The sequence below is a fragment of the Phoxinus phoxinus genome (assembly GCF_949152265.1).
Source record: "Phoxinus phoxinus genome assembly, chromosome: 18".
Classification (NCBI taxonomy): domain Eukaryota; kingdom Metazoa; phylum Chordata; class Actinopteri; order Cypriniformes; family Leuciscidae; genus Phoxinus; species Phoxinus phoxinus.
Window position 1 is genome coordinate 8,814,533 of NC_136893.1, and position 20,398 is coordinate 8,834,930.

Here is a 20,398-nt window from a genome sequence, read left to right on the forward strand (position 1 = left end):
CTACAGTCCATTTCCAGCCAGCTCCTAAAATAACACTCTTCCATTATCTAGCGGAAGATTGTCTCCACGTTCAGCGCTGACCTGGGCAAATTTAGAGCCTTTGCAAATGGAGGCATTTGTGATTGAATGTTACATTTCTCCAAATAGGGATATAGTGTAATTTGTAACATTTTTAAGTAGCTTGAATATAGTGGGAAAAAAAAGTGTGTTTACAGTGAAACAATATTCACTGTATACATTAGTGACATTTTAGTTATTTAGAATTGAATTTAATGTACTGTATATCACCAACTTCTAAGTGACACTTATAGGTTTTATGTTTTTTAGGATAAAATAAGTGCTTGGAAATAGATTGTCAGTGTTTTGTTGCCCGATTGTCATTTTACCGTTTAATCAGTCCATTCCATTCCATTTTTATTTATATAGCACATTTAAAAAACCAAGGTTTACAAAGTGCTGAACAAGGGATAACACATAAAAGTACACATTAAACACATAAGTCTATACAATCACACAGTTCTCATGCTGGTGTAAAAGCCTGTGAATACAGTCATACAATAAAACTCTTAGTGGCAAACGACTCACACAAAAAGTATCGAATATAATGTATTTTATAATGCTGAGGCCATAGGTCTGAACAGCCCAGCCTCTGACAGCAGTATGAACACAGACATGCTGCTGTGCGATGTGAGATATACTGCTGCTGCATAAATAGACGGATACATTCTCGTAGCAGATCTAGGCAGGTGGAGCTGTGGGAGGTAGAGGGTTTCAGGGGATCTCTGATAACAAACTGCATGACTAGCTTACATCAAACAATGAACCAGACTATTTAAATATTGAGTAAGCAATCTCATTGGCTGCAGGATCAACAGAGGCCAATCAGCTTGTGTCAGTGTGGTAATGATGTAATTGCTTGTAGATTACATGTAAAGGACCTCTCAGCCTGCGCCCTCTAGAGTTTCATGACTTGACTATACATACATGCATACATACATACATGCATACATACATACATACATAAAAGGATATCGCCCAATTTGATTAACATTTCTATTCTAGCTGTGAAGCCTATGCAAATAGTCAAATGTCAACTAAGTGAAATCATGTCTCCGCTGATAGTGCCCTCAAGAAACCATATCTAGCCTGTGATTTACGCCTGGTGCCTTTGGAGTCTCTTGTTTGTCTTTGTTTGGTTTGAACTGGCCCTCATCCTGCATGCAGATTGAGTTGGCCGACAGCCACTGGTTTCTCTGTGTCTGTGTGTGTGTGGCGTCCTGTAAATGTGTGCGCATGTGTCTGGATGTCAGCGTTTGGGTGACTGTAGCATGGTTAGGGGGATGGGGGTATATATGATGAAAGGGCTAACAGGAAATCAACAGAGCAGAGGATGTGATTAATGAGAACAAAGCAGCATTAATATTCACTTAACAGAAGTGTGTGCGCACAGCTCCTGATTCTTATACACAATGCGCAGGAAAAGACCCGGAGCCTGGAATTCTGTTTCGCTGTTTTTCCGTTATCGACTAGTTCAGCTAACAATGAGCTAAACTGAGGAATTGTGCCCAAAGTTCAAGCAAATTTGCCAATAAAAAAGTGCCTTCTCAGCCTCAGATGCCCCCTAGCATTGCCTTGACCCCTGTTCACCCTGTGAAAGTGCAGCTGCTCTTGCTAAAAAATGGGAACAAGGAGAGTGTCTTGACCAGCGACCTCTTTTCTCCCCTCTATCCACCAATCACTGTCATTCATGCTGCCCTGGACAAAGACTTAGATTAACTGTAGCTGCCATGGTAATTGACGGGGAAGAATGAAAATGTTCTTTTTTTTTAACCGTAAAGAATGAGAAATGAGATCCATTGTATTCATGAGAAATTGGACCAGTCCAGCTTATCCATTAGTGCGTATTTCTGTTTACATCACAGTAGGTTAAGGCAACAGCTATCACGAACAGCACTTTTACATTATTTATTATTCTGATCAGGATGGTATTAATTGTATTATTTATTTAAATTAACATGTAGTAGTAATGGTAAATGTAACATACTAAAACATTTTAACATCGCAAAGTTATATAAATATAAATAAACGTTAATGCATTAACAATAAACAACGGCACACAAATAGTACATTTGATAATTTTTTTATTTTTATTAAATTATTTCACTTGTGATTTCAATTCACAAAATTGAATAACCAATGTGTATGAAATATACTATAAATATACCTGGCCTACTATATTTATAAATTAACATTAGCCAAGCTTACTAAATGCTGTAAAAATCCTGTTGTTTACTGTTAGTTCACGATATCTACCGTAATGCATTAGCTATGCTAACAAATTAAACCTTTTTGTTGCTTGTTACTAAACCACTAGTTTGTGAAATTACTGGAGATCAAATTATTTAAAAATCCTTTTGTTTATTGTTAGTCATGATATCTAATGCATTACTGTGGCTAATGCTAACAAATTAAGCATTTTTGTTGCTTTTTACTAAACAAGTTTATGAAGTTTATGATATATCAGGGCTCGCAAAATTTCTAAATCGCTGGTAGCCCTTCGGGCAGGCACTCTTCAGATTTTGGTAGCCCGAAATTAATTTTACTAGCCCACATAAAAAGACAATTTTTAATGTAGAAAATTGGTTAGGAGTCAAAACATGAATCAAAAACTTTTTCAAAACACAAATATCAACAATTGGATATGAAATAATCAAATTAGAATCACCAATACAAATATACATCTGGTTCTCTGAAGTGAAATGTGTGACCAGTATGGCTCAGCCCCCAATGAGGGTATGATAGAATAAATAAAAAAGGTAACAGTTTGGGTTAGGGTCTAACGCTCACAATTAACTAGTTTCATACATGCAGATGGCAGGGTTTTATCATCATTTTTATCGGCCCGAGAAATTTTTGATTTCTCTTATCTACATATGTGCATTCTAAGATGTTTTGAATGGCAAAAAAATTGGACAACAATAGCTTTAAAACCATGTCAGTGGGCAGTATTTGCCAATACCTGCTCTCACTTCTTATCCATCACTCTTTCTTTTTCTCTCAGTCTCCTCATCTTGCCCTGTCTCTTCCCCTCCTAAAGCTGAACTTTTTTATTTTACTGAAGGCTACAAATTGTACTATATTAATTCTCAACATGTACACATTCGTTATTAATATTGTGCCTAACAAGATGAAAACGGCTTTGTTTCTCGTCCCCTCACAATGACAGTACGTTAAACGAATTACATGACATGAGTCACGTTACAAAGGCCTATTTTCAGTTCAAAATGGCGAAATTAGACAAGTAAATTCGTTTGCCTGATAATTTGTCATTTGTTTAACATTTATGACCTAAAAAAAAAACTGTGAAATATTTAGTTTAGCTACTTACATCTTATTGCACTTGACCGTAAACTGAAGCGTCGAGTCGCTCTGCTCAAATTCGCGCTCAGCCGCTTCTGTGAATATAAATCCCGCCTACTTTGATTTGATTGGTAATCTCTAATATTCTGACATTGACGAGTAGTGACAGACCAATGAGGCTCAGATACACACACACACACACACACACCCTGTCCTTTGTTTCTGACGTGCGCTCTGTTCGGCGCCACTGCGGATTGAAGACGAAGAACGCGCTGAATCTGATTATAACAAGACTGAAGCGAACACTAGTTCAGATAGCCCGTCGGGCAGGCCGGTTATGCACTTTGGTTGCCCGACTGGAAAACACAATAGCCCCGGGACGTCGGGCGGGCGATTTTGCGAGCCCTGTATATATATAATATATATTAGTTCAAGTGTAATATATATTGTTTGGTTTGGGGTCAGATGCAGTATTCACGTCATGAAATCCATGCTTGTGTTTTTATGAAGGCCAGGGCTTGGACAATGCTAGTCTGTGATGCATGATAGCAAAGGATCATTGCCACACAGAGGGCTTTAGGACTGCTTGACATCTGCAGGCCATTAAATGAACAGTGATGTGCTTTTTGCTATTGTCAATCATTCTTTTTGATTAGCAATTCAATCTTGCTAGTATACTATCTTGCTAGGACAATGGCAGGACTGATTGATACAATATTGTCTGTTGTCGAAAAATTTTAGGGGGGTCACTGCTGCGCGATAGAAAGTACAGGTAGGGGAATCAATTCCAATGATAAGGTGCACGTTTAAGTGTCAACGTGACTGCTTCACTTGCTATTGACAGAGGGACAGATCAGGATAAATGTCCCTGTCGATACGTCCCGTGTCCAGCGTTATTGATGAAGCTATTTAGCCAACTCATTCTGTGAAAGCCGGTTCCAATCTCGCACTCTCTCCAGACACCAAGAGGCTTTATGCCTGAACGCGCGTATATTGCGGTCTTCGGGTCAGCGCCTGACCTGGTGTTGTGTATCAAACTGCCAGTGTCAACCCAAAGGTCAATTGTATATGGTCACCATTGCTATTCACCCTCACAGATACTCCTTCAAGACTAGAATGAACCCTCAATGTGGAGCAGTCACCAATCACATCAAATGCATCCCTCCTCTTGCATTCATGCATTGCTAATTGACTTAAGCGAGGATTTGCACTAATCAGGGTTGGTGCACAAGAACCATTGGCCAGTCCTAACCTCATTATTTGATAGCAAAACTCTTGTCAGCCCCAATCAAGTGTTTAATTAAAATACGCATCGCCTTCAAGGTGCTTTCTCTTGCCCTCCGTCCCTCCGTGTTTCCACCCTCAATGGAAGCTGCGCTGTCAATAAATAATTTGCTCTGCTGCTCGGCGAACTAGCAACGGCTGTTGTTCAGCTGAGAATTTGGACCTTGAGGTGAAAGTTCTTTGTTTTTGTTAGTAAACAGCCCGGTTGTACCCCATGTCGCCCTCTGACCCATCAGGCTGGTCCTAGATTTAGTACAGCGAACGAAGACAAGCCAGTGTCACGCTGGTTGTTATTAAGAGAGGAGGCAGGCGCTATCGGCACTGTCTGTACCTGCTGAATGCTTGTTGCTGTCTCACAAGCCTCTAAGGGGCTTTCAGTGCGGTGTTGATTTAATAGTCTCAAATGAGGTGGTGGATATCTGAGATCTGCTTGCGTGGTTGTTTGGGGGCCGTTGGATGCCTTGTTAAGAGAGCGGTGGCTCTGTGGGGGCGCAGCATAACGCGGCTAGTAAGCAGAACCGCGGTTGAGAGCGGCAGAGGTAAGAGGGTGCATTCGGCTTTGCAATCTTTCTGTTATGCATCAATCTCGAGTCGGACCACCCAATGAGAGATGTCGATAGCGTAAAACGGCTTGACAAGCATTAGCGGTGATGAGTGGCTAAACACGTTCCCTGCTGTTTTGTGAAAAACGTCCAAAAAGAGTGCTGGAAAAGTTCAAATGATCTATGAAAGAGCAACCTCGGCGATCGATTAAATTAGAGATTAAAGCAACAAATGTATTAGTTTTAACTGCTTGGATGACTCAGAAGTGTCTCATTTATTTCTGTCTTTTTTTTCTTTTCTAAGTGTGTTAAGAGAAACATCTGAGGCAGAAGATAATGAGACATAAGATACTTGTGATGTAAGATGTGATGTAAGGAGTTTGTTTTGTCTTTATCTCTATAGAAACATTCTGTTGCTCAGAGGTTTCTCTTTCATAGGTCAAGACTTAATTGTGATTCTCAGACATTTTTCATGCAAGTATAAACTCAGATAAACCTCCTTAGGAGAAGTAAAACGGACTCAAATGAAACATAAGACATTCTCAGACATTAGAAGTCAAAACAAATTTGTTTTTGACAAGCATAGGAAATCCCTTTTCTTACTCAGATGTTTCTTTGCAATGTTTCATTGAAGTATCAACTGCCTAAATGTATGCTTGCATCGCTCGGATGTTTTTCTACCAAAGCTCTGGAAACGTTACGTTAATGGATCAACTTGGTCTTAGATATTTCTCCTAAAACTCATTGAGTAACGAAGCATTTCGGAGAATCACAATCAAGTCTCCAGAGCTCTGAAACTTCTGAGCAAAAACTCTTCCTAGAGATTAAAGCAAGACAAGAAAGAGATTGCATGGTTGTCACACTAAATTCTCAGTTTTAACTCCTTGTTTCTCAGAATCATCTCATTTCTCATTTGTCTGATCTTTATTTCCCTTAAGGAGATTTATGATAATCTGGGGCACAGTTGATACTTAAATTATGAGAATTGTAATCTCCAGAGCTTTACATTTTGAGCAATTTATTTTCCCAGAGTTTAAAGCATCTCACACCAAATTCTCAGTTTTAACTATCTATATCTCAGAATCATCTCATTTATCATTTTTGTCTATTTTTTCAAAGTTTTAGAAGCATCTGAGACACAGTTGATACTTAAATGAAGCATTTCTGAGAACAATCAAGTCTCCAGATCTTTGAAAGATCTTTGAAGACAAGAAAGAGTTCTCCCATGCTTCTCAAACCAAATTCTCAATTTTGACTCATCATATCCCAGAAGTACATCATGTATATATCATTCGGTTCTGTTTGTATTTCTCAAAGGATTTGTATTTTTAGGAGAAATATCTGAGACAAACTTGATATTTTTCCTAGTGTCACTGAAATGAACACTCTCAAGCAACTGCACTGTTGTCGCAGGGATCAGACGTTTGGATAGCAAGATAATACCATCTGCAATTAAAATGTTCTAGCATATCAACAGTCATTGGAGCTGTCAGCACATGACTGCATAATGCCGTAGCTTTTGTGCGTGCCCCACCACACCAAGAGGTCTCCCTGACATCCGTCACATCACTAATAATGCCGCTTCAGTCTCCTAATTGCAGGCTTTAATTGTAATAATTATTTACAAGCCTAATTAAACAAAAAAAGGAGTCTCATGGAGAAGTGACTTCCAGTTCAAGTAATCAGGCTCAGTTCTGTCAAAAAACTCTGCTAGCATATTATCATTAGCGCTAGCTGTCTAATTGACGAAGGCAGTGCCGTGTGACTCGCTCTGTCTTTTTCTCTCTCTGTCTAAGAAATGACTTTGTTCCCTGTCGGTGTGGTGGAAAACAACAACCGTATCTTTCTCTATTTCAGGGCTTCTTTGTCTCATGCTTTTAGAGTAAATTTTGTTGTTAGATGTACTTGTTTTCGGCTTTTTCTCAAGGCCACTGAAGCATGGTAGTGGGCTTGTGTTTGGTTACGCACTTCATTCCACCAGGCGTTTTTTGTTTTTCTTCTTATTTATTTAAATCCAAAATAAGTGATCAGCAAAACATAGATTGAAATATAGATATAATTATACAGTACTAAACAAAATACTACAAACAAACTTATGAAGTGGTCAAAAGTCGTCTCTGACATATTGCCATTCAATAAATTTCCACGCCCTTATGGCATATTACATTTTCTATATTTTCTTTCTTTATTAACAGATTGAATTAAACCAAGGCATAACCAAATAATAATATTATGATGTTGTAACAAAAATATGAAACCAAATACATTTTTCTTAAATGGCTACATTACCAGCCCCTATAATTGTCGTCTACAATCAATTACAACAACAACATTATTTTAGAAGATGGAAAATATATATATATATGACTCGTATATCCCTCTTTGTTTTGCTAATGCTATCAAGTATATATATATATATATCTTTAGCTAAATTTCTCTTTGTAAGAATAATAAATGTGTTGGCTATCAGTATAATACGTTTGTTAGTATTTTGGCTTACTAATAATGGACTTGTTATGTTGCAGAGGCTATTGACTTCACCATTTCCATGTCTCTTTCAAAACAGGTTCTTTGTATTTCCGTCCTCATTTGGCTTGATCTGGTGTCTGGCAGCGATTCCGAGATACTTCTCATTAATCGAGTCCAAGCTTTTTAAAGCCTTGGCTTCGGAGATACCGGAATAACAAAACCCCTGTCCTTCTTTTATCGATTACATCTGCCCAAATTTGAGTGGAGTCTCAGACTGTGCCAGCCCATAATGTGTCTGCGTGCTTCCAGACAGATCCTGTCAATGTATCCCTGCTGAATGTCACAGTGGGCCCAGCACTCCTTCTCTTGTTTTGTGGCGAGAGGCTGTAAATGAAGCCCCCTGTAGATCGAGCGCTTGCCCCTCCTGAGCACCTCTGCAGGTTTAGCCGCCGGTCCCGGCCGAGTCCGGCGTGAAGCCCACCCCTGCTTGCCATCCCACCAACACGGGCGCTGCCAGAGCTGCATATGCTCTTTGTCTGGGTTGCTAATGGCTCAGATGCAATTGTAAACACCCTGCACGGCGTGAGGTGATTGTTTTTTCTGGGTTACTCAGCGGTAGTGGCAGGTTCTGCCTTTTCGGGGTACCGCATGTGTCGGAAGAGCAGCTCTGATGTCTGTCCTAACACGCCGTTGCCGGCCAACAGTAAAAAGAATCAATCTAGCAGCTCTGCATCTGTCCTCCTGTGAAGATCATTTTGCGAGAGCTGTCAGCACTACTAGCCGTACTGATGGATGCATCTCGCACGCTTCATGTTTGTGTCATTTACTCTTGAGGGACACACTCTGAGACGCATGCTCGGTCTCTAATGTCAGTACAAACCTTTGATATGTTAATATTACTCGTATGGTCCTGGACTCACTTAATAAGGCCGGGTTTCGCATCGTCAGGTTTCCCATCTCCGCTCCATGACCTGCTCTCTAGAGTTAGATGTGTAAGTTATTGACAGAAGCACTGTCTTCAATTATATCCGTTCAGAGCGTATGATGCGCCGTGAATTACCATCAGGGTGATAATACTAATGCAGCGAGCGTACGCCGAGTGGGTGATGGATGTCAGTCTCGAGTGGTGCGCTGGCACAATGCTGACAGAACTCAACAGGGAGCGTGAGACACACTGGTGGGCGATAGATGCCAGAGACAGTGATGAATGTTGGGAAGGAAATTTCATAAAGGATTGAAAGAAGATTGCCCTGGACCTGTAAGGATTTTTGAGGCTATTGAAGTATTACTTTTGTGGCAGGTGCGCACTAGACACATGGCTGGTTACGGCGGGTAGTATTACAAGGACACCCTTTATTTATTATTAAAATTTACATTTCAATATATATATATTAATAATAATAATAATACATTTTAAATAAATAAAGTGAATGTATTCAGTAAATATTATTTATTAATAGGATTATGATGATTTTATATATTTGTTTATACATTAATTTTATTTATTTCGCATATATATATATATATATATATATATATATATATTATTTGTAGTAACTTTACTAATTTACTTGTTCATATTTTTTCTTGTTCTAAACATAAAACTAACACAATTTAGCAAGGTTTATGCTTAACACAGGAAACAAAAACAACTAAACTTAGCGGCAAATTAGCGGGAGAGCGCAATTTCATAAAGCCAATGGGAGTGAAACGTTCTGCGGGTGATTTACTGACATGTGCACATTAAAGAACACAGATTCAGCCGGATCGTTTCCATAATGATCAACGCAATCTACCAAGAGCAACGCAAATTTGATCAGGTTTTAGACATGCTTTTTTGGGGCGTTAAAAAATAAATAAAAACTGGCTAGCGAAAACCTTAGTAATTTGCATCGCGTGATTCATTTATATAGTCTTCTCCCATAAATGTAGCGTCTGAAATGGAAACTCCTACAAATACATATGCAATAAGGTCAGCCGCAAAAAAATAACTGTGTACACACATTTGCACTCCTGCAAGCTGTTAGTAAATCAGGACCTTAAAATCTTGCACTATTTTACTTATAAAATATACTTTTTTTGTGTGTGATTTAATTATTTATTGGAGAAAGGAATGAAAAATAGGGATTAAGTAATGATGAAGTGATTCGGGGCTTTTTAATTAACATTTTTACATTTTACAACTTTTACATTTGGTTCCCCCAAATCTTGAATATTCAGTGGCATTTTTGATGGGCCCAAAACAATTACCGGTAAAGGAAATTTGTCACAAAATTTTATAAGCATAGCGAATGGCAGGCAACTACACGGAAACCGTGTTCTAAAACCATAAGGTAAAGAAATACGTTTTGTATTAGCTATAAACCAGAAGCTTAAGGTGATTGGTGCAGATCCATCCAGTCAAATAAAAATGAGCCACATTTGCCTCTCGCTGTGCTGGCTGGATGTACAAAATGAGACCCAAAGACAGCCAAGGCTCATTACCGGAATATTTTCACGACTCTCTCTTCGACATCGTCGCAGAAGGGTACTGTCAGAGCGGCTGGATTAAATGAGGCGAATTGAACCGCATGTGTTTTCGTTCACGTTTTTCTACAAAGTGAGGGCCCATTATTTCTTGCGGTGGTGTTTTAGGGTTCCTTTGCTAGAGCTCATCTACCTCCTCCTTTGCTGTCCTGGAGGAGGGAAAGAAATCGGGACATGTCTCTATCATATAACCGCCTCATGATCTGTTGAGTGAATCGGAGGATGGGGCATCAGTTGCGTCCGCAAAATTGGTTTTTCACAAGTCCGCAGTGGGCTCGCGGCTGAATGGAAGAATCTTGTTTGTGATATGACTGGTACCAGACTGGGCCACCTGAGCCACCATGGTGTTTCCCCCTCTTCTCCCCAAACCTGGCCAGCCGATCACGCTGAGCATACGCCTGCAGAGCAGCCAAGAGAGCAGTGGGGTGCATCCAAACCCGCCATCTGTATATACACACGCATGCAACACACAAACACACACGCTGGAGATTTCCACAAATGCGGAGGGGTGGGCGATTGGCAGACAAAGAGCCTTGGAAAGGGGTATAAACCACAACACACAGTTTGTGCTGAAATCAAGTGTGGAATTTTGATGCCTTTTGTCTTCGGCTAACAAAAGAAGCCCTCATGCAGTCACACTGTGACACTCTCTAATTTCACATAATCAAACCTGGATTATTATGCAGCCCCGGGTCAGAGCGACCCACTGTCTGGCTGCTTTCTTGAAATCAATAAGGCCCCTATCATCTCCCCTGCTGCTATACACCACTGCTTGAACATGTGTGTGTGTGTGTGTGTGAGGGAGACGGCCCTCAGCCTGTTGCTCTGAGCTTTGACAGCTGAATTATTCACTCCTCAGACAGTAACTCAGCTTCTGCCTGCTGTCAGTTCGAACTGAATTATCAGTTTAGAGACCACCGCACTGCTGCTCTGGGATCTGGATTTAATACTAGCCACTATTGTGTTTTATTAAAACCTCTCCATCTTTGTTCTACACAATCAATGGGAATCTCATCAATGAAATTACTGGCGACTATATTAGATAACGTGTTTGATTCCTAAAGTATTGTTCGGTGTCTGAATGTGGTGTTACGGATGGAGGAGGGTAATCACATTTGTAGGTCTCATCAGTTAGCTTATCTGACAGTTGGGTTTTGACCAGGACCGTGAGCTAATGCCCCCTACCTAGAGAAAGTTCAAGACCTGTTCCTGCCTGGCACATTGTAGAGGAGGTGTCAGGGGCTAATTGACAGGCTGACGGACAGACAGGTTACAGGGCTTTACCGGCGTCTCCCAGAGGGGGCTCCAGGCCCTCCCGACAGCTGCGCCCGGGCGCTGCGCTCCACGAAGAGGCAAACGCAGGCCGCCTGTGCACCTTCCTCTCATTAGTGTCACAGTATGCGGATACTACTGTTGTCAGGTGAGGCGGTGTGGATCACTATTTTGTCAGCTCTGACAGAGATTTTGTACATATGCCTGTGCGAGTCATGGTGGAATAATGTGGCGAACACACACACACACACACACACATGCGGCCCCTCTCCTCACCGGCCCCGGTGAGAGGATTTCAGTCATACATTATTGATGTACTCACTCTCTATCGACTGGCTGCAGTTTCCAGCTCCGTATCTCGGGTCCAGTCTACCTCTCTATTATTCCACTCCTCCTTTGTCTCTCTCGCTGTCTGTCTCGCTAACCCTTTTACAGCCCGCATGCATTTCCCGTAGACTTTACCCCAGTTCACTGAAAGTGCGCGCATTTTTTGTGTGCTATTTGAATTTGTACAACTGCTGTTAGCAAAATATGAAATGCATCTAATGGGATTTCTGTCAGGACCACTATCGTCAAGTACGATTGACATGTAGTTTGGATTGGCGGTATGGTTCTGTTCTGGGCAAGAACTCCTAGCAGCCTAGCATGGATAAGAGCTGGAGAGCAGCAATAACCCTCCTTAGGGTAAACAGAACAGAACCAACATGAATGTATTGCAGATATCATTCATTCAAGATTTTAAAGTACAACATAATTCGAGAATTTATTCTGATTCAAGGGGACTGGACGAGAGGAGCTGGGGATGGAGGAGGGTAATTCGCTCCTGAGAAACACGATAGCAGCTGATAATACTGAAGGAGCTTATATATGTATACAGTGATAGGCATCATATTCCTTTAGTTAGACGTGGATCAGCTGAGAGTCAGCTGATGCGAGCTTGACTAGCGTGACCTGCCAGAACTGACGCTATGCTTAATAGTTTGCTATGCCAAAAATGAAATTGTCATCATTTACTCATTCTTATGTTGTAAAAACTGTGACTTTCTTCTGTGGTATGAAAAGATGTTGTTTGAAAGGTGTCTTATTCTTGTTTTCATACAACGAAAGTGTTGTTTTTGACCCCATTGACTTTCACTGCGTAAACAAAAACTCTTCAAAATATTTTTGTATTTGGTACAGAAGTCATGCAGGTTTTCAACAACATAAATGATGACAATGTAAATTTTTGGATGAACTATCCCTTTAATAAAACTGTTTTGTCTTTATAAATTGTTTTTTGTGTAAATTGCACGTTGTGACTGAAGTAATGCTAACCAGCTAAACTAATAGCATTTTAATCATGGTTATTTAGTTAAAACGTTTGTTACCTGCAGTTGTAAAGCTGTAAAATCATATTTTTAGGAGATTTTACTGAGCAACTGAGCATGATCTCTGTGACGCTGCTCCGCTGTGAGACCCGTTCCGGCTTTCCGATATACATTTACAGTAGGAACACGTCCCTCTGAGAAGTTGTGTCTGTACGTTGAATGAGATTTAACATGGTAGAGGCTTGCAGAAGCTTTTTATAGCAGTCTTGCATAGCCCCTCTGGTGCTGAAGCGTCGAGATGCTTCAGTCGAGCTAAATCTACACGTTCAGGCCAAATCCGTTACACAAATAGCTCTGATGGGAAAGCAACGGTTCGCTGAGGAGGCTCAAAGCTCTGTTCAAACACGGAGGTTAAGAGCCTTCACATTTCATCTAAAACACAATCAGACAGGATGTATCACTCAGAAATAACCATTGATTTTTGGCTAACAACTCTCTAATGCTTTTTGAAATCCGCTGTGTTCCGGAAATAGTCTAAAGCTAAGCTAATACTAATACTGTTGCAGTGTAATATTGTTAGCCAGCTAGCTGGGAGGTTATCTCATTTTGATTTATGTGTCGGACAGTAAAAAGTCCGTATGACATTTAAGTTCTGAGTGGAGAGGGATTTCAAAGGTCACCCCATGAGCACACATCCTGCGCTTTTGCCTTTAATATAGTTCCTAATCAGTTGTGCTATTCTGCTGTGTCTATATTTTATCCGTAAAACATGTTTCTTACATTTTCTGATGAAAATGTTATAGCCTGTCCACGCAGAACTCACAGCCATGATGCAAGATTGCTTTGGCTGCTTGTTAGCGCATTGCTAAGCTAATCTGAAGGATTTTTAGCATGTTGCTAAGTGTATTATGAGTGATTGCTAGGTGGTAGTGCAACAGTCGGGTTCTAAAAGTAAAAATCCCATTCATTGTCTCCATAGGAGGAAGCTTGATTTTAAACAATAACTTCTAAACCTTTAAAGAAGACAGACCCACTGTGAGATTGATAATTGATGGTCTATTATATTGTTGAAGCCATCAGCCTGCAATAATCATATTTAACAGCAGAATTCCTGATGAAAACGGCATAACCCATGATTATGCAAAAAAATCTCCACTAATCATGTGAATTGCGTCAAGCAAATCGCGTCAACAAAAATCAGTTCTTGAGTGCCTAAAATATAACTATATTTCTCTTTGAAAATCATTAGCTTTATATGTATCCATTGTTTTTAATTAGATTGTCACTCGAAGTGCTTCATGATATTGTAATTGTTTACCATCAAGTACACAGTCTTGTACCTGTCTTTTTGTATGATTTTCAATTAACTCTAATGTTGTGATGTACCTTGTAGCTGGTTGGTTTAGTTGATGGCTTCTAACACTTAAAGTCTTTAAAATCCATATGGGAAAAAATACTTCTGAAACCAAAATTGCTGAAAAACTGGATGGGCGCTATGGCACTATTTAGAAAAGCTCTTGTACTCTGATATGATCCCTCTATTAACAAAGTTAGCTGGTAGGCTATATTAGCTTAGCTAGTAGTACTGCTAGCATTGTGAACATTATGGGTTCAGATCTCAAATCTTTTTTCAAAATTCTTTGTAAAAACCATACAAGTTAAGGTACAGTATCATTCTCATTCATCAACACTAAAAATGAGCAGTGATAGTGATGCTTGCTTTAGCCATTGTCTTCATGTACTTTGATGAACTTATCTACTTTCTCTCTCGCTCTATCATGCCATCTTTCTCCTACAGAACGTTGGAGTCTTGCTGTGAGGCCTCTTCGCGCAATCAAGAATGCTTTGATTGAGTTTTCAACCCACACACACACACACACACACACACACACACACACACACGCACCCACACACGTGTTCATGAATGTTAGTGAGATGTCAGTGAAAAGGGCTGGAAGAGTTGTGCAAACAAAGCAATTGTGCATGTGTGTGTGTGTGTGTGTGTGTGTGTGTGTGTGTAGTAACTTACACTTCACACGTGTGAATGTTTTATTGTGCTGCAGTTCGAGTGGGTTTGCTGAATATACATTATGGCTTTCTGAAAGCGACTGCCGTTGGGACGAATTGTGTGTCTGGCAGGTTTGGCTGGTTAGCATGACCCTGTTAGCCCCCGTGTACTCAATGTGGCTGCAAAAAGCATCTTTCTTCATTGATTAGTGTGTTTATCTGTGCAGATGTGTGTGTTGGTTGGTATCTCTGCTGGGATTCGAAGGGTCAGATTAGTCTCACGTCTGAGAGTTTGTTGACCGCTCGACTCCACAGAGACATTGCGCAGGACGGATAAGAGTCAGTCAATTGGTGCGCTCAGCTCAGCCAAGCATGAATTTATCACCAGAGAATGTGTGCTTAAGACTGAGGTGTGTGTTTGACTTGACTTTGTGTAAATTCAGTGTCTACAGTAAATGTAAAAATTTGAGTTAATAGCTTTTATTACATGTTGGTTAGCTTTGAAACTTGCTATATGCTAGTGCACCGCTAAACGTTGATAAAAAATCATATAATTCTCTTTTAGCATATGTAAGACTTTTTATGTTTTTGAAAGAAGTTTCTTATGGTCCAAAATACAGTTGCTGCTCAAGAAACATTTATTATCAATGTTGAAAACAATGCTACTATTATTACTATTACTATTATTATTAATATTTTTGTTTAAAACATTTTTTTTGATGAATAGAAAGTTCAAAAGAACCGCATTTATTTGCAATAGAAATCTTTTGTAACATTTGAATTGTCTTTACTCTCACTTTTGATCAATTGAATGCATCTTTACAAAGTTTCCATTCGTTTAAAACAATAGTTCTGCCCGCAGAATTGTATTTTTAAAATAAACATTTACACATTCAAAGTCCCCTAATAACACAGAGCAAAAACATTGATGATGTTATCCTGCTCCACAGAATTTTGTCAAATCAGATATGATATGTCTCGCTCAAATATCCTGTTTCAAAAGAAAATATGTCAATTTAAAAATAAAACGTTGTTGAAGCTTTTCATGGTCTTTAATTAATTATGAAAGTGTTTATGTTAATTTCCTGTGCGTATTTAAGGAATATGTATGATTTATGCGCGTAGGCGGATAATGAATCACACATACACACATGAACATGCTGTTTTTCTCTGATTTTCCACGAGCGCCGATGGATTTATGTCAGTGAGATTATTGCTGTGTGTGTGTGTGTGTGTGTGTGTGTGTGTGTGTGTGTGTGTGTGTGTGTGTGTGTGTGTGTGTGTGTGTGTGTGTGTGTGTGTGTGTGTGTGTGTGTCAGAGGGGACATGATCGATGGATCTCATTGCTGTGGGTGCAGTGCTCAGTATCTCACATTAAAAATGAATGTGTGAGTGTGTGTATGTGTGTGTGTGTAGGTGGCAGCGTGTCCCAGAGGTACCAGCTGTTTACGGCTCACTCCAGGAGAGGGGTAGGGGGTCAATGCCGGGACTGGTCTCTATGGCAACCGAGATGTGGATTTCATGAACCTTTTGAGTGTGCATGTGTGTGTACGTGAACATCTGGATACAGTATTTGTACATGAGAGGCTTCTGGATTTCTTTAGTTTCAGCTCAGATGGAGAGCCCACCCTTCTCGGACCTTCTGTTCTGTACTGCACACAAGACGATGAGCTTCAGTCAGTGTGTTTAGGTTTGAATCAGTCTGTGTTTATTTTGATTTAGTCATATTTAGTTCCAAGGCTACAGGAATGAGGTTTTTGTATTGAGATATATTCAAGAGTTTCATTTTAGTCATTAGATGTTTGCACTACAGTTTAAAAGTTTGGGGTTGGTAAGATTTTGTTTTATGTTATATTATGCTCACCAAGGCATTTGTCTAAATAAAAATACAGTAAAAGGTAGAAAAAGTATAATTTCCATCATATTAATCTTTTCAGATGTGTCCCGAGACAACAATAAACGCTCTCTCTTTTGCATTTAAGTTGCAAGACATCTTTGATCTGTCTTTAATCCAAAATCCATTGGAACTTATAACATCATGCCAAAAAAAAAAGGTCACTATGCATATTGTTCAGACAGTTTTTTCCTGTCTATCAGCAGTTCTTGGCCAGAACAAGCTGCAATGTTGATCAGACTGTTCTGTATGCTGATAGTCAAGTCTGGCTAAACAAGAACAGGATTTCCTTTACCCTCTCATATACTTCCAGTCTCCTTCTAACCCCTCTCTACATTCTTCTCTCCATGTTTCCACTCTTAATCATTTACCTCAGACCCTTCATCTCTCTCTCATTCTATATCACTCTCTCCATTCGTCAGACAGGTGCATGTGACGGCGAGGGTGTCCTGAGGACTATGGACAAGAGAACTAATGAACTAATAGCTCATACTGTAGATCCCATGCACAGGTCTAAGATCAGCCGTTGGGTTGTAATTATAACGTCTGGGGTCTGGATTACAGCAGCTGAGGTTCTTTAGAGGTTACAAGCTTGACTTGGAAGACTGTTGTTTTTTGAATAAGACAAGAATTGGGTGCCAACTGTCTTCTTTTCTTCTAAATGTCTTGTCTCCAGGCGATTCTTGGCCAGCTTCAGAGCGAGTGGAAAATATCGTATTCAAGCCAGATAGAGATTAGCAGATAGCATCCTGGAAGCATTTTAAGCTGTGGAAGAATTACCGAGCTCAAGAGGAAATTAGAAGTTGGCGCGCACCCTGTCCTACCATGAGTTTGGGCTGAACCCAGAATTCCTCACTAATCTAACTACAGTTGTCTTTTAAGCCAATTGGCTCTTATTAATACTTTAAGTTCACAAGTGCAAGTGGAGATTAATGGCGTTTGTGGTGCATTCAAATGTTTTTTTCGATGATTTTGTTTTACGGTTGTGAGACCACTTCTTTGAAAGTTGTATTTATTTTTTAGAATGTTCTCATCATTTGGCATCATTTTTGGGATTGCATGTGCCACTTTGGAAGTAAAACAGCCAATACAGTATATGGCAGACACAACTAATCAAATTTTCATCATATTTTCCCATATATATAAATATTTTCCCATATATATATATATATATATATATATATATATATATATATATATATATATATATATATATATATATATATATATGTTATAGTTCATATATAATATATGGCATATATTTGTATGCAGAAACTGTGTACAAATGTTTGCAAATATTTACATTGAGGCATTTTGCCAACAGGTCAATTGCAAGTAAACACCCAGAAACTGAAGCATAAATTGAACACCACCACATGTTAGAGGTCAACTCACACGCATTTTAGTCATCCAAAAAATAATCAGAGAAAGAAAAGGCAACTTGAATAGTTAATGTCGATAAGTACCTTTAATAGAATGATCTTTGTAGCTTGATAGCTGTAAACAGTCAATTTGCTAAAAGATTATTTAACACCACAGTAAAATAGTTATTAATATTAATAAATGTAATAATTTTTTGAACATTGCTGCCTTTTATCATTTTGCAGTTGCCACTGCTTGCATCATGCCTACCAACATCCCTTTACTGTGGTAAATTCACTGTAACATATCATCTTGCTTACTGCTTTATATTTTGTACTATTGCAAACTAATCAAAGTGAAAATCTATCCAAATGAAAAGCACGTTTTTATGTTCTGTGGTTAAACTCAAGTTTAAATGAGAAAACATTCAAACTCACACACACACACTCGCAAGCTCCTCTCAGTGGGAGAACAGGCTTCATTGTGCTTCCCACTGTGTTGACTGACTAAAGCATGTGCTGGTCAACAGCTGCTCCAGTTGCCTGCCCGCAACCCCCATAACACCTTTATCCCTCTCACTCTTTCTGTCTGAAAGTCTCGCTGTCTCCATCTTCTTCTTTTGACATGGTCCTGCCAAGTGTGCAGACGAGGACGCGCACCTGCGGCAGCTGTGTCACCCTGCAGTTCAGCTGTCCCATCTCTGATCCCTCCGGCAGCATTTGACACGATCTTCCTTACGTGGTTAGCATCACTAGTGCTATTGTTCATACTAGGGTTACAGGGATAGTTCACTCACAAACGGAAAATCATGTCATAATTTACTCATGTTGTTCCAAACTTTTTTCTTTTCTTTTTGGTCTATACAATGAAATTCAATGTGGTCCAATGTTGTTTTGATTACATTTTTAATTTGGGGCTGGGATTCTTGTCATTCTTGTCTGATTGTCTGTTTGTGCTACAGACAACAATAATACGTTAAATTGTGCAAAAAATGTTTCATGAATTATTTTCTAAAAAACTTTACAACACATGTAAGCCTAGATAATCATTTTTCTTAATTTTTCGGACTTGATAAAAAAAAAGAAAACGCCTAGTGTCTTCTTTCAAATGAGACCACAGTTACGCTTGTAGTCCAGAGGCTTCATGAATTGTATCTATTTTAGTTTGGATATGCCATTTCTAGGGTATGGGTTTAAAAGGGGTACAACGTTAACAGGTTAAAACTGCATATAGCCTATATAAAACTGTTTGGAATTACTTATCATCAATGAATCTTGAAAAAAAAGTATCACAGGTTATACAAATCAGCATATCAGAATGATCTAAACTAGTATATTAAAATATAAAATAATTTTAAATTGTAATAATATTTAATTTCACAATATTACTGTTTTATTGTGTGTGTTTTTTTTCCAAAGCAATCCGACTTAGATTTTTTTTTCTGACTACTGATAAAACCGGTGGAAAAACCCCCCATAGACTTACATTGAAGGAGGAACCCAAGCCATATCCAGGGGCAAGAATATCAGAGACTTGGTGGTGGGCTCTTTTAAATACTTAAAAATACCCCAAATGCCCTAGCAACCACTCAGAGCACCTTAGCAACTGCATAGTAATGCACTGGCAGCTTTTCAAAACACTATCGCATTGTGGAGGGTTTGTACTTCTTACATTTTCTTCATACAATACAAAAAGTTTTTCCATCTCAGTGTTACTCCAGAAAAGGCATTTGGTGCCCATTGGAATCAAGACAGCATCATCTGGTATCTGTGAGTCTAATGTTGTTGGATTGTTGGTTTGGCTTTAAGTCAGTGTTGTGTAACATTGAGACTTATTGCCCATGTTGAACCAGCGTCGTATGGCCGCTGTTGCTTTGTGAGCGGAGCCCCTGGTGGGCTTGTTTGTCGTCAGGCTGGGCGGCAGCGCTGATGTGCTGGACTCATTACTTTTGACCACCTGTTTGTCCTGGGGCAACGAGTGAGTGAAAAATAAAGAGAAATGAGGGAGGGGGAGCTGGGTGAAAATGAAAAAGGGAACAGGACGGATCCTTGTGGGACACCTCTCGGTTTTTGCCATGAAGTCACACCGTATGTATAAACACAACTGTGCATGTGTGTGCGATCACAGCCATGTGTCGGTGGAAACAATGCGGGAGGTTGAATGAATGTCTTTGTTGTGGAGCTGTGTGTCGCAGGGACAGGTGGATGGCCACCCCCTTCAGACCCCGCCGCTCACACATTAATGACATTTAACACGGCCATACAGCGCGCGCACACACACACAGCGGGAACCCTGCGTGTTTCTCCACCCCTCTCACTAAACACACACTGTGTGCCCACTCATCCATCTTAAAACTGTCTCTCACTTCATCCTAC

At 39.7% G+C, this 20,398-nt stretch overlaps 1 protein-coding gene across 1 annotated transcript in view; it reads left to right on the forward strand.

Annotated features, from left to right (window-relative positions):
- Positions 1-20,398, forward strand: part of plxna2 (plexin A2) — a 116,571-nt gene that overhangs the window by 9,721 nt on the left and 86,452 nt on the right. The gene's annotated exons all lie outside the window — the stretch shown is intronic.